Consider the following 16,987-nt stretch of genomic DNA (forward strand, 5'->3'; position numbering starts at 1 on the left):
GTTATTTATTATGCTATTGTTACTTCGTATGTGTATATACTTGTACAGGTTTTTTACGTGCGTGTCTTGTCATAGCCTCGTCAATACTTCGTCGAGGTTGGGCTCGACGCTTACGGAGTACATGGGGTCAGTTGTACCCATACTACACTCTGCACTTCTTGTGCAGATTTTGGAGTTGGTCCGAGCGGAGTACCATAGACTTTCTCGGATTCAGCTACCAAGAGGATACTTGAGGTATAACTGCACAACGTCCGCAGTTATGAAGTCCCCTTCTATCTTATCTTAGCTGTGTAATATCTTTCAAACAACTTAAATTTTATTCAAATCTTTATTTGTATTTTTCTAGTAGCGCGTGCACTTGTGACACCAGATCCGGGGATGTATTATTTCAGTAATTGACTTCCATTTAATTTAATTTCTTTAAAAATGGTTAAGATTATTCTAATGTTGGCTTGCCTAGTAAGTAAAATGTTAGGTGCCATCACGGTCCCAAAGGAGGGAATTTCTGGTCGTGACACTACCACAAATTAGTGGGAGTTATGTTGAGCTAACTGCACAACAAGATGAAGTCGTTGATATCCCTCTAGATAGCATGGAGATTCGGGTTCCTGATAATGATGTGGTTCAACCACAAGATCATAACGTTGTAGTTGTATCTGATGTAGTGCATAGTCATAATGGGAGAGAAATAAGACAACTGGTTCGTTATGCGCTCTTGAGAGAATCATATGATAGGATCCCTGAGGAGCCAACTTCTGAACCTGTCAATTATGACCAAGCACTACATGATAAAGATGCTGATAAGTGGGTTGCTGCTATGAAATTAGAGGTGGGCTCTATGTACTCTAATCAAGTCTGGGGATCTTGTAGAACCACCATATGGGGTTAAACCCATTGGATGCAAGTGGATCTATAAGAAAAGATAGGTGTAGATAGAAAAGTACAAACTTTTAAAGCAAGGCTTGTAGCGAAAGGGTTTACTCAGAAAGAAGGATCGATTATGAGGAAACTTTATCGCCGGTAGCCATGCTTAAGTCTATTAGGATTCTCTTATCCATTTCCGCTCATTATGATTATGAGATTTGGAAAATGTATTTCAAGACATCTTTCCTTAATGGAAGTCTTGATGAGTGTATCTATATGATGCAACTAGACATTTTCGTAGAAAGTGGCAAGGAACATATGTTGTGTAAGCTTAAGAGGTCCATTTATAGACTGAAACATGCATCTAGGGCATGGAACACTTATTTTGACAAGGTGATTAAAATTTTTGATTTTGATCAATGTCTTAACGAGTGTTGTGTATACAAGAAGTGGGATGGGGAAAAAGTGGAATTTTTAATCTTATATATAGATGATATATTGCTCATAGGAATTAATGTGGGCATGTTGGGTTCCGTTAAGTAGTAGTTGTCCACGCACTTCAATATGAAAGATTTGGAAGAAACGGCTCATATCCTTGGGATCAAGTTTTTGCGGGATCGCAAGAAACAGATATTAGGCTTATCCCGGGCTCTTTATATTGATACAATACTCTCCAAGTTTTGCATGCATGATTCCAAGAAAGGATTTCTCCCTTTCAAGCATGGAATTTTTCTATCTAAAGATCAGTCTCTTAAAATGGATGAAGAGATAGAAAAGATTAAGTTGGTCCCCTATGCATTTGTTGTGGGGAGTCTGATGTATGCCATATTATGTACTAGACCTGATATCTAATTTGCCGTTTGCGTTGTTAGCAGATTTCAGTCTAATCCTGGGAGAGAGCTGTTACACACCGTACTTTAATATTAGGATAAGTCGTAGTAATCCATATGAGCTTGAAATGATTAAGACCATTAATAAGATTATAGAAGATTTGTGACTATAAGACCCCGTAATTTTAACAACCTTGATACTGTTATATACATTTGATATGGTATTTTGAGTGAAATAATTTTGTAAAATAATTTGAAAAATATGATTTTATATAGTTATTAATATTACTACTTCCATATGCTTTACTTTATACACATAATATAAGAAAGTTTATGAGATTTTCTTTATTATAAAGATAGAAATTACTTTTTTACAAGAAAAGAAGGTTATCTTTTTACCATTTTCAAAATTAAGCGTACGAAAAGTTTACTCTTTATATTAGATTAGAAAAATTATAAGTGGAGAAAATATTTGTATTTTTGCATGGATGTTTTAATGAAATAATAGTGTATGTATTTATTTTATATAGCACCACATGAACATGATAGTAGGATGTATAAAATGTATTAAAAATAAGTAGAATTTTAAGTAATTTAAGATAATTCTTAATTATGCGGGTAATTGGTTAATTATCGGGTAACGGGACATTACCTAATTACCTAATAAGTGGATAAATATTAAACTTTCCCACCCCATCCACACGTGGCAGCAAGCCACAACCTAAAGAAATGACTCTTAGTCATTTCTTATTAGGTGGCAAACTAATGTGAAGTTTTACACATTCATTTCACTCTTAATAATTTCCATATCAAAGACACTACCATGAAAAGCGGGGGAGGTTAGCCATTCTGATAAGTTTCAACAAATTTTCTTCTCAAGACTTTACAATCTTAGCAATCCTTATAAATTTTCAACACAATTTCTTGCCACCGATTCCTACAAATATTATTATTTTCTAATCAATATTCTTGGAAGTGTGGTTATTGTTCTGGACCATAGGGCATCACACAGTAATTTTTCCTTGGAGCTTTGCCTTATTCAAAAGGCAAGCCATTTGAGGCCTTTCTTTAAGCTTTTGATGTCATGTGTCTATTCTTTCTTTTAGATGTGCCTTTATTCTATACAGTAGTTATAATCTACTTATGTTTGGCAAGAGCAGTAATATTTTGAACGCATAGTTGACACTACTTTGCGCTCTTCTCCTTCTTCATCCAACCTATGTATACAAATATCATACGAATTTTTCTCTATTTCGATCCGCCGTTACATGCTTTGTCGCGTTTGACGTGTGTTGGAGGTATTTTCAACAGAATCGGCTTAGGTATTTTAAGGCTAATCGTTATTTATTTTGGCATGATCCAAGTAATGATACGTAAATGTAATGTTATTCCATAAGTGGTTCTACTCTTAGCAGTTGAGGATATCTATGTTATTCATTCCGGTAAAGTTATTTTCAAGCATGTCTAAGTATGTATCTAGTTCCCTATTGAAGTATTTGATAAAGATATTAATGTTCATAATATAGTGAGACATGCATCTTTATGCATTTACCACATGCTACGGCCGGTCGGGTAGTTATCACCGGTTGGACAGTTATGTATCATTATTTATCACCGGTTGGGTAGACATGCATATTTATTTACCAGCGAGCTATGGTCGGTCAGGCAGTCATGCATTTACCACCGAGCTACAGCCGGTTGGGCAGTTCCAAATTTACCACTGAACTACGGCTGGTCGGGTAGTCATATATTTACCACCGTGCGACGGCCGGTCGGGCAGTTACCACTGATCAGTTAGGCAGCCATGCATCATACGATATCGATAATAGAAATAGTCTCAAAGAGAAGCATTATATATGTAGGGATAATAAGTATGCATATACAGTGGTACTTCAGAGATTTAGTTTGATTTTATATGTCTTTAATTAATGTTGACTTATTGTTATGTTTCTGTTCTGCCTTACATACTCAGTACATTATTCGTACTGATGTCTTTTTGTTGGGGACGCTGCATTCATACCTCCATGTACAGACAATCAGTTTGACGATCCCTCATAGTAGACGAGATTGGCATTCAACGAAGGATCGGTAAGACTCCACCTCATTCGGAGTGCAGCCGAGTCTATGAGTCATCGTGTCAGAGTTTTACTAAAGACTTATGGGTAGGTCGGTACCCTATCCCATTTGATGTCAAATAATCTTAGAGGCTTTATAGACAGAGGTTCATTTTGTACAGTATGTCATAGGCCTTGATGGCCCATATGTATTCATGTTTTGAGAAAAATGGTTCAGTGATACAGTGTTGCCCACTTATAGTTATATATTATGAGTTGTGGCCATGTTGTCCCGTGATAGTTATACAAGAAAAACAATGAGTTACGAGTGGTTCGCTCGGGCCAGCACGGCACCTGGTGCCAGCCACGCCTTCCCAGGTTTGGGGCGTGACAAGGTGGTATCAGAGCGGGTCATGTCCTAGGGAGTCTACAAAGTCGTGCCTATTAGAGTCTTACTTATGGGTTTGTTGCGCGCCACACTTATACTTGAGAGGCTATAGGGCATTTAGGAAATGTTACCCTTCTTTTGTTTCGAGATAGTGCCATGGAGCTGAGCCGTAAGTAGTCAGTATGAAGTTTTCGCCATATTTTGTATGCACTAGAGGTGCAGGTATCACAATAGAGCTTTAAGGCGTAGATTCAATTTCGACTTATGTAGAAGGGAGGTTATAAAAGAGACAAAAGATACGATGCGATATTGAAAGGTAAGTGAGGTAAAGGTGAAGAAAATACGAGATACTCAAGTAAAAAAGGTTGTGAATAGTCGAGGCTTCAGATATAGTTTGGGTGTTAGTTTAATTTAAAAAGGAGACTCTAGTGAAAAATTTATAAATCTCTAAGAGTTAACATTCGAGGACGAATGTTCTAAAGGAGGAGAAAGATGTTACACCCCGTATTTTAATATTAGAATAAGTCGTAGTAATCCATATGAGCTTGAAGGGATTAATACCATTAATAAGATTATAGAAGATTTGTGACTATAAGATCCCGTAATTCTAACAACCTTGATACCATTATATACATTTGATATGGTATTTTGAGTGGAATATTTTTGTCAATTAGTTTGAAAAATATGATTTTATATATGTATTAATATTACTATTTCCGAATATGCTTTAAATTATACACATAATATAAGAAAGTTTATGAGATTTTCTTTATTGTAAAGATAGAAATTATGTTTTCACAAGAAAAAAAGGCTATTTTTTTACCATTTTAAGAATTAAGCGTACGAAAAGTTTACTCTTTATATGAGATTAGAAAAATTATAAGTTGAGAAAATATATGTATTTTTGCATGGATGTTTTAAAAAAAATAGTGTATGTATTTATTTTATATGGTACCACATGAACATGATAGTAGAAGGTATAAAGTGTATTAAAAATAAGAAGAATTTTAAGTAATTTGAGATAATTCTTAATTATGCGGGTAATTGGTTAATTACCGGGTAACGGGACATTACCTAATTACTTAGTAAGTGAATAAAGATTAAACTTTCCCACTCCCATCCCCACGTGGCAGCAAGCCACAACCTAAAGAAATGACTCTTAGTCATTTCTTATTAGGTGGCAAACTAATGTGAAGTTTTACACATTCATTTCACTCTTAATAATTTCCATATCAAAGACACTACAATGAAAAGTGGGGCACGTTAGCCATTCTGATAAGTTTCAACAAATTTCCTTTTCAAGACATTACAATCTTAGCAATCCTTACAAATTTTTAACATAATTTCTTGTCACCGATTCCTACAAACATTATTATTTTCTAATCAATATTCTTAGAAGTGTAGTTTTTGTGCTGGACCATAGGGCATCACACAGTAATTTTTCCTTGAAGCTTTGCCTTATTCAAAAGGAAAGCCATTTGAGGCCTTTTGATGAGGTCATGTGCCTTTTCATTCTTTCATATGTGCCTTTATTCTATACAGTAGTTATAATCTACTTATGTTTGGCAAGAGCAGTAATATTTTGAACGCATAGTTGACACTACTTTGCGCTCTTCTCCTTCTTCATCCAACCTATGTATACAAATATCATACGGATTTTTTCCTACCTCGATCCACCGTAACATACTTTGTCGGGTTTGACGTGTGTTGGAGAGATTGTCAAGAGAATCGGCTCAGGTATGTTAAGGCTAATCCTTCTTTCTTTTGGCATGATCCAAATAACGATACGTAAATGTAATGTTATTCCATAAGTGGTTCTACTCTTAGCAGTTAAGGATATCTATGTCACTGATTCCGGAAAAGTTATATTCAAGCATGTCTAAGTCTCAATCTAGTTCCCTATTGAGGTATGTGATAAAGATATTAATGTTCATAATATAGTGAGACATGCATCTTCATGCATTTACCACCGTGCTACGGCCGGTTGGGCAGTTACCACCGGTTGGGCAGTTATGTATCATTATTTACCACCGGTTAGGCAGACATGCATATTTATTTACCACTGAGCTATGGTCGGTTGGGCAGTCATACATTTACCTCCGAGCTATGGCCGGTTGGGCAGTTAAATATTTACCACCGATCTACGGCCGGTCGAGCAGTCATACATTTACCACCGTGCGACGGCCGGTCGAGCAGTTACCACTGATCAATTGGGAAGTCATGCATTATATGATATGGATAATAGAAATAGTCTCAAAGAGAAGCATTATTTATGTAGGCATAATAAGTATGCATATACGGTGGTACTTCATTGATTCCGGTTGATTCTTATATGTCTTTAATTAATGTTGACTTATTATTAGGTTTCAGTTCTGCCTTACATACTCAGTACATTATTCGTACTGACGTCTTTTTTTTTGGGGATGCTGCATTCATGCCTGCAGGTATAGACAGTCAGTTTGACGATCCGTCATAGTAGACGAGATTTGCATTCGGCGAAGGATCGGCAAGACTCCACCTCATTCGGAGTGTAGCCGAGTCTACGAGTCATCGTGTCAGAGTTTTGCTAAAGACTTTTGAGTAGGTGTCACAACCCAAAATCCCACCACAGGAGTCATGATGGCACCTAGTCTCTAAGACTAGTTAAGCCGATTTCCATTACATTTTTGAAGCCATTTTTTCTTTTGAAACTAACAACGGAAATAATTATAATATACAACCTCCCAAGACTGGTAGTACTGAGTCACAGACTCTAACTGAATATATAGAATGATCACGAGGACCGAATATACATTATTATTTGATTACAAGTTAACAGTACAATAAAATGAAAAGACTCCAAGGGACTGCGACAACCAAACAGCTCTACCTTGAATTCTTACGATCCCGCTTTAACTCTGCTCAAGTCCGTTATCTTCAATACCTGGCTCCGCACAAAAATGTGCAGAAGTGTAGTATGTCAAGACACTCACTAGTCTAAATAACCTGTGTAATATTATATACAAAATACTAGGAAACAGATAGCAATAAGGGCAGGATAAATGTCACGACCCGAAATTCCCTCTTTCGGACCGTGATGGCGCCTAATATTTTACTTGCTAGGCAAGCCAACCTTAGAATAATATTAACCAATTTTTAAATAATCTTTAAATTATTAATAATCAAGGAAACAAAAGCGGAAGCAAAGTTTGAAAAATAGTGAAATAATCCATAAAAATAACAGTGTCTAAATACCATCCGAGAATTGGTGTTACAAGTGCACGAGCTTCTATAATAAATACAAATAAAGGTCTGAATTAAATAAAGTTTCTGAAAATAAACACACAGCTAAAGTAAAATAGACGGGGACTTCAGAACTGCGGATGCCAAGCAGTTATACCTCAAGTCTCTTCTAGTAGCTTGAATCCGAGCAAGTTTTTGGTACGCCGCTGGGACCAACTCCAAAATCTGCACAAGAAGTGCAGAGTGTAGTATCAGTACAACCGACCCCATGTACTAGTAAGTGCTGAGCCTAACCTTGACGAAGTAGTGACAAGGCTAAGGCGGTTCACTTACATTAACCTGTACGCAATATTAATAACAACAACAAATAATAGAAATAAATCAGGTAACTCATTTATAATAATTGAAGTCAACTCAGTAGTCATAATCCATTATTATTTCATCCAATTCTGTTGCAGCGTGCAACCCGCTCTCACAATATATTCATATTCAATTCTATTGCAGCGTGCAACCAACTCTCCCAATATATTCCTTTTAACCAAGTCTGTCATATATTTATTTCAATCAAGTATATATATAGACTTTTAAATAAGTCAATTGCGGCGTGCAATCCAATCCCACGATATTGACTTTTAAATAAGTCTATTGTGGCGTGTAATCTGATCCCCCAATATTGATATTTAAATAAGTCTATTGCGACGTGCAATCCGATCCATCCCCCAATATTGACTTTTAAATAAGTCTATTGCGGCGTGCAATCCGATCCCCCAATATTGACTTTTTAATAAGTCTGTTACGACGTGCAACCCGATCCTCCAATATATCCATTTCAATCAATTCTTATAGAATAAATTTCCCCAATAAATGCAATAATTAATTTAAAATTATAAGACAACAAGCATTCACTAATTATGATTTTATTATGAAACAAACAATGACAAATAGCAAATTATTATGGAAATCAGGGAGAAAATAGGCAGTTAACATTTAATATGCTAAATGTCAAATAACAATTAAAATACATAATTCAAATAGCATGTAACAATTAATGCATGAATTCAAGAATTAATATATGACAAAAAATGGGAGAGAAATAATTATTATAATAATTCATTTATGTGCTTTTCACATAACAAATAATTTATGGGTTTTATTCCCTCAAGTCAAGGTTAACCACGACACTTACCTAGCTTTGTAAATTCCAATCAATTGCTTGATCACAGCTTTTCCTTTTAAATTTTGTCTCCAAAAGTTTCAAATCTATTCACAAACAATTCGATATACGCAATACGAATGATAGGAATTAATTCCATATGAATTTATAATTTTTCTGGATAAAAAATTAAAATTCATTTAAATATTCGACAGTGGGACCCACGTCTCAAATCCCGAAAACACTCACGAAATCCGAACACCAGTTCCGCTACGAGTTCAACCATATAAAAATTGTCCGATTCCAATATCAAATGGACCTTCAAATCTTAATTTTTTATTTTTGGAAGATTTTATAAAAATCTGATTTTTCTTCCATAAATTCACGGATACATTATATAAATGAGTATGAAATCATGAAATATAATCAATATAGGATAAGGAATACTTACCCCAATATTTTTCCGTAAAAATCGCCCAAGAATCGCATTACCCGAACTCAAAAATGGAAAAGAGTTGAAAATGGGTCGAAACCCTATTTCGAGAGTGAAAATCACCCAAGAATCGCGATCGCGTAGAACAACTTTTGCCGAGGTTCATTTTACTCTTTGCGATCGCGGGAATGGCTTCGCGATTGCGAAGCACATTTTGGCTGCCCAGACTTTTAACTCTACGCGATAGCGTAAATGCTCATGCGATCGCGGAGTACATTTTTCCAGCCTTACGCAATCGCGAAAATGATCATGCGATCGCGGAGCACAATTGACGTGCCTAGCTCCTACCTTCCTTCCTTCTACGCGATCGCATCTGGTCCCTTGCGTTCGCAGTGCGCTGGGAGTTTACATTTCGCGATCGCATGCCTATCTTCGCGAATGCAAAGAGTTAACCTCACTACTTACAATTTACTCTTCGTGATCGTAGGAATGGCTTCGCGATCGCGAAGCACAATGCACCAGATGACAGCAGAAGCTCAAAAACCAAATTTTCTAAGTTCAAAATCATCTCATAACCTATCCGAAACTCACCCGAGTCCTCGGGGCTCCAAACCAAAAGTGCACACAAGTCCTAAACATCATACGAACTTGCTCGCGCGATCAAATCGCCAAAATAACACCTAGAACTACGAATCGGACACCAAATCAAAGGAAATTTTCAAGAAAACTTTAAAACTTATATTTTTACAATTGGATGTCTGAATCACGTCAAATCACTCCGATTCTCACCAAATTCGGCAGGCAAGTCATAAATATTATAGTGGACCTATACCGGGCTTTGGAACCAAAATACGGACCCGAGGTCAATAAATCCAACATCAGTAATTTCTTAAAAATTATTAAGCTTTCAAGCTTTTAACTTTTTATCAAAATTCCATATCTCGGAATTCGATTCCGGGCATACGCCCAAGTCCCCAATTACGATACGGACCTACCGGAATTGTCAAAATATTGATCCGGATCCATTTGCTAAAAATGTTGACCAAAGTCAACTCAAATGAGTTTTAAAGCTCTATTTCACATTTTAATCCGTTTTTCACATGAACATTTCGGGAAAATTTTACGGATTGCGCAACAAGTCGAGGAATGATGCATGGTGTTTTTCGAGGTCTTAGAACACAGAATTACTTATTAAATTTATAGATGATATTTCAGGTCATCACAATAAAACAACTAGTGGTATGCGCAGCAAGACAACAAGAATACCATAAACATCACTCAATAATTAATTATACACGTACACCCAATTAATTTAAGTTTTTCAAATAAATATCATTCACCTAAAATTCTTCCAAATAACTCTCTTTCAGATGTAGTTTTCTCAAATAATTATTTTGCAAATATAATTCTTTCAATAAATCTTTTCAAATATAATTTTCTCAAATAATTATCTTTCAAATACAATTCTTTCATATAATATTTTTTGAATAATAATACTTCCAAATAAATATTTTAAATATAATTATTTCAATTAAAAAGTTACCATGTGACACCTCATTTCATAATCATAAAAAAATACGGGTCTTAGCCATTTTTCATATTCTTCGTAAACATGGGTCTCAGCCCATTTTCATATTTTTACGGCACCTCGTGCCCATAATTAGATCATATCACAACTGCACGGACAATTCACATGCCAATTATCATCATCATTTCATCACAGTACCTCGTGCCCACATTTCATATCACAACTGCACGGACAATTCACGTGCCAAATATCCTCATTATTTACTCAAGGCACCTCGTGCCCACATTTCAATTTCAACATAAATTAGATTGTTATCAATTTACCAACAACAAGACAAATTGCACAAGGTATAAAAGTAAACACAAGAAAATCACAACATCACATGAAAATTATCAACACCACAACCCCACATCATCACATATCGTCCCTGACAATAGCCACCCTTATCGCTACTATTGCCACCCTTATCGCTCCGTCCAGACATTATCAATAGCCATCCTTATCGCTCCTATAGCCACCCTTATCGCTCCGCCCAGATAATATTCCAACAAACACAACAACAATAAAATGCCACCATTATACCCACATAATATCAATGGTGAAATTTCACCCTTATCTCCCCAATAACTCACACAACACAATAATTTACACGGGAAACTAACACGGCAACATAATAAAATCAATTACTATCACAATTTGCCCAATGGCCACAACCAAATTTCAAAGATATAACAAAAATCAATTAATTTCACAACAAATAGCTCAAGGCTCCACACGATGTATATAACTCCCCAAAACAATCAATAGAGATAGAAATTACTTAGCATAAATCAAAACCTTCATTAATACAAATTTAGATAATTATATTAACAGTTATTCTTAAGCTCGCTTAAATTAATTATTTGCATAAGAAAATTCATATTGGAATTAATTTCCAAGAAATATTAAACCAACAATACTCACGAAATTTCATAAATATTTCAAGTAACAATCACATCAAATTATCATATAAAAACAAATTCAACAATAAGGATTTAGGCATGACAAACAGATGATTTAATAGTTTTCCACAATTTCCCAATTGACTACACAATAATGCCTAAGACTTTAATGAATTTTGCACGTATAAGCCCGAGTACGTACTCGTCACCTCGCGTACACTGCTTTTTTTCACATTTCACAAATGGCACATAAGATTCAATGCCTAAGGGGTAACTCCCCCACTCGAGATTAAGCAAGACACTTACCTTTTTGAAGTTAGGCTGATATTCCAAAATAGCCTTCTTACTTGAATTGACCTCCGGACAGCTCAAATCTATCCAAATTAATTGTATATCTCCATTAAAATTCTTCGGAAATAATTTCGGATAATAATATGTCGACTTAAATATTTAGTCCAAAAAGTCAACAAAAACAATGCGGGACCCGCCCCTTGGAACCCGATAAAATTTTTATGAAATTCGAACACCAATTCCGATACGAGTTCAACCCTACCAATTTTATTGAATTCCATTAACAACTCGACCTCCAAATCTTAAATTTTCCTGTTTGGAAGATTTTACAAAAATCTTGATTTCTTCCATTAAAATCCGAATTAAATGATGAATATAATCATAGATTCATGAAATATAAATACTTTAGAATATAGAACACTTACCCAAATCCATATGGTGAAAATCGCCTCAAATATCGCTTCAATCCGAACTCCATAGCTCCAAATATGTTAAAAATGGCTGATAACTCGAAATATAGCTATTGCCCAGGTATTTACTCTTCGCGATCGCGACCGTTTGTCTGCGATCGCGATGCATACCTTTGTGGCCAAAAACTAGCAACTAAAAATGGCCTAGAAATGGTCCGAAACCACCCCGAAACTCACCCGAGCCACTCGGTACCCCGTCTGAGCATACCAACCAGTCCCAATACATTACATGAACCTGCTCGAGGCCTCAAATCACATCAAACAACGCTAAAATCACGAATCATACCCCAATTCAAGCTTAATGAAACTAAGAAATTTCAACTTCTACATTCGACACCGAAACCTATCAAATCAAGTCCGATTGACCTCAAATTTTGCACACAAGTCATAAATGACATAACAAACATTTGAAAAGTTTTAGAACTGGATTCCGACCCCATCAAAAATTCAACTCCCTGGTCAAACTTCCAACTTAAACTTCCTATTTTCGCCATTTCAATCCTAATTCCACTACGGAGTTCTAAATAATTTTTCGGACCTGTTCCTAAGTCCAAAATCACCATACGGAGCTATTGAAATTATCAAAATTCGAATCCGAGGTCGTTTACATATAAGTCAAATCTCCGATCAACTTGTTTTTTCATTTAAGCTTCAAAAATGAGAAATGTTCTTTTAATTAAATTTCGAATCTTCCGAAAATCAAACTCGACCACACTCGCGAGTCACAATACATATTACGAATCTGCTCGAGACCTTAAGTCACTGAACGGGGCATTAATTCTTAGAATGACAAGTCGGGTCGTTACATTATCCCCCTCTTAAACATACGTTCGTCCTCAAACGTGCCAAGAATCTTTTTGAGGACTTAATTTACTGAATGTATTTACTGCACACATACTCGCGGTGATTCTATGTCACCATAAATTTAACAGGGGTCCGACAATACCATATCAGATGAGATTACTTCTTTGATCCACATTTATAAACTTTGAAACCAATTTCTTACACTCCAAACATTTCCAAAATGCCTGCTTTTCACATCAACGCACGGTATTAGTCTCAACTGGCTATAGCAATTCGTGCCTATGCACATCAACTTTCTTGATAGTGTTGAAGTACTTCAAAAATTTTTCGGGGTGTTACATTATTCCCCATTTAGGATCATTCGCCCTCAAACACATAGCATAATTTTGTCTCTTCTTTGCACGTCTCGATCTCCCAATGTTTTTTCTAACTCCCAATTTTTTTTCCGAAATTTCGGTAGAGTCTCCCCTGTAATTGGGCCTAACCACCTGCCAGAGTAAGACCAAAACAACTCCTAACAATACATCCACAATGTATATATCAATAACACAATCTCAGCGTTACAAACACTGCATTATCACAATGACATCAGGACATGAAGCACATCATATGCATGCTCATCACCACATCTCTGGTCTTAAAAGCCGTTCATAATTAATTCCAGCATCATCAATTAATCACATATTAACCACCACCGCATTTAGAATTTTCACAACACTGACAACGGAATGTGAGGCATGGAGACCTCATGATTACTTGCTCGGATTAATGAGTCACATTCAACGTCACATGGGCACTCACCTCATAGGCTAAAACTAAATGTTTACAGTACGAAAATGGCTGAATATGAACAGAAAAATATACAAGAATTATCAAATAAGCCTAATATGCATGACTCCCTATTAATATTATTGTACAAATTAATTTCACAAAGAGATAATTTTAAACTCATAAATATTTCACCAGAAGGATCTCATCCTTATATAACTTCCACCGCGACTTGTAGCCCGGTTTAAATATTTCACATCATATATAAAATGCGAGGATCTCGTCCTCAACTCCGAATCACAAGTATTTTGCACATTGTGCCAACTGAAATTTCAATTTTTCCTTTCTTTCTTCTTTTTAATATATTTCATAAACAGTTTTCACAACACATAATGAACCCTCATACCGGTAGGGTGTATAATTCATAAAAATTAGAATCAATTATTCCGAAACACATTAAACCCACTGTAATGAATAATAAAAATTACTTTTGGATTTATAGCCCTCAATGGTGTACAAAATTAAAATGACAGACACGTGCTCACACCTTCAAATATCCCAACATGGATAAATATATAAGCGTGTCACTAATTTATGAAGCTCACCCATAAGTGGAGCATAATAGGAGGACTCACCTCAATATTTAGAACCAAATCAAATTAAGAAAAATATCCTTTTATAATAAAAATCAAGATCGTACATGTAACGACACCATCTGGTGTATTGGCCTCAGCCAAATCATAGTGATTAAATAAACGGGTCGGGTCTCCACCTCTTAGGCGCCCACTACCCGCGTGTCCTCCACCTCTAGCTGACTGTGCACGTGGAGTATCAACTGGAATAAAGCTTGTAGATGGAGTGTTCTGTTGAAATTTACCCCTCCCAAGTCTGGGACAATTTTTCTTGATGTGTCTAGTATCACCACTCTTATAACAACCCTTCTGCGGGCACGGCTGCTCATACTTAATCTCTGCCGGATAACTGGAATAACCACTATAAGAACCACGTGCTGGTGGTGCATTAAAAGAACTTACTGTAGCACCCCGAATATTCTGAAATTGTTTTTGTGACCACCGCTGGTACTAAAATGTATAATTATTAAGGACGCGAAAATACCGCAAGCCCAACATCATCCAATACAAATCTCACCTCTTAATCATATACATGTTTCAGAGAACCTTTCAATACCACATAAATACATCTCAGGCCCAAACTGAAATAACACATGACCCCGCAATCTAATCGTTGATAGTGGACTCCCCTCACTTGGCGCGAAGCCATAGGACACATTCCGATGATCCACAATACTAACCTTATCGCTCGTAGGACACCGATCATATGATACCTCAAGTCATTTATTTGGCTCATGTCATCCTCGTGATAGTTAAACTTACTTTCTCCAGTGCCTTGGCTGCTAGTATGTACCCTTCGCTAAATAGAAATCCCATACGAACTACATAGTCTCTAACACCACCAACTATCTTCATATCTACATCCACATCGTAACCCTACCACGATTGTGACGATTAGGCAATTAATTAAACCTTCTTAAGATTATACTTATTAACCAGATGTCAGAACCTGTTGCACCCCCATGTGCACAATTTAATGATCTCTAAATACTTTCACATCCTCGATCTGGATGACACGATGTAACAATGGTTGAACAACCCTGGCACCCTTATAACCCCTTTATAGTATCACAAACCGTTGGCGCATAGTTGATACCATGTGCGCAATTTCATACACGAGTGGATTCAAAAGAAAATAAGATATATGCTTCAAGCTGAATAAATGTCGCACGATGAGGAATGAAAGAAGTAAATTTTTCCTACTAGCTCTGTAGCCTCTCAAAGAAAAGTACAGACGTCTCCGTACCGATCCGCAAGACTCTACTAAACTCGTTCGTGATTCATAGAACCTATGAACCTAGAGCTCTGATACCAACTTGTCACGACCCAAATCCCACCGCAGGAGTCGTGATGGCACCTAGTCTCTAAGACTAGGTAAGCCGATTTTCATTACATTTTTGAAGCCATTTTATTTTTGAAACTAACAACGAAAATAATTACAATATACAACCTCTCAATACTGGTAGTACTGAGTCACGAACTCTAACTGAATACATAGAATGAACACAAGGACCGAATATACAATATTGTTTGATTACAAGTTAACAGTACAATGAAATGAAAAGACTCCAAAGGGACTGTGACGACCAAACAGCTCTACCTTGAATCCTTACGATCCCGCTTTAACTCTGCTCAAGTCCGTTATCTTCGATACCTGGCTCTGCACAAAAATGTGCAGAAGTGTTGTATGAGTACGCCACGGTCGGTACCCAGTAAGTATCAAGACTAACCTCAATGGAGTAGAGATGAGGTACAGTCAAGACACTCACTAGTCTAATAACCTATGCAATATAATATACAAAATACTAGAAAACAGATAGCAATAAGGGCAGGATAAAACAACCAGTGGTATGCGCAATAAGACAACAAGAATACCATAAACATCACACAATAATTAATTATACATGTACGCCCAATTAATTCAAGTTTTTCAAATAAATATCCTTCGCATAAAATTGTTCCAAATAACTCTCTTTCAAATGTAGTTTTCTCAAATAATTATGTTGCAAATATAATTCTTTCAATAAATCTTTTCAAATATAATTTTTTCAAATAATTATCTTTCATATACAATTCTTTCATATAATTCTTTTTGATTAAAAATACTTCCAAATAAATATTTTAAATATAATTCTTTCAATAAAAAAGTCACCATGTGACACCTCATTTCATAATCATAAAAACAAATACGGGTCTCAGCCCATTTTCATATTCTTCGTAAACACGGGTCTCACCCCATTTTCATATTTCCACGGCACCTCGTGCCCATAATTAAATCATATCACAACTGCACGGACAATTCACGTGCCAATTATCATCATCATTTCATCACAGTACCTCGTGCCCACATTTCATATCACAACTGCACGGATAATTCACGTGCCAAATATTCTCATTATTTACTCACGGCACAATGTGCCCACATTTCAATTTATAATCTGCCTGGCTATAGCCACAGGCTCTCAATTTCAACATAAATTAGATTGTTATCAATTTACCAACAACAAGACAAATTGCACAAGGTATAAAGGTAAACATAAGAAAATCACAACATCACACGAAAATTATCAACACCACAACCCCACATCATCACATATCGTCCCTGACAA

The sequence above is a fragment of the Nicotiana tomentosiformis genome, chromosome 12 (genome assembly GCF_000390325.3).
Source record: "Nicotiana tomentosiformis chromosome 12, ASM39032v3, whole genome shotgun sequence".
Classification (NCBI taxonomy): Eukaryota; Viridiplantae; Streptophyta; class Magnoliopsida; order Solanales; family Solanaceae; genus Nicotiana; species Nicotiana tomentosiformis.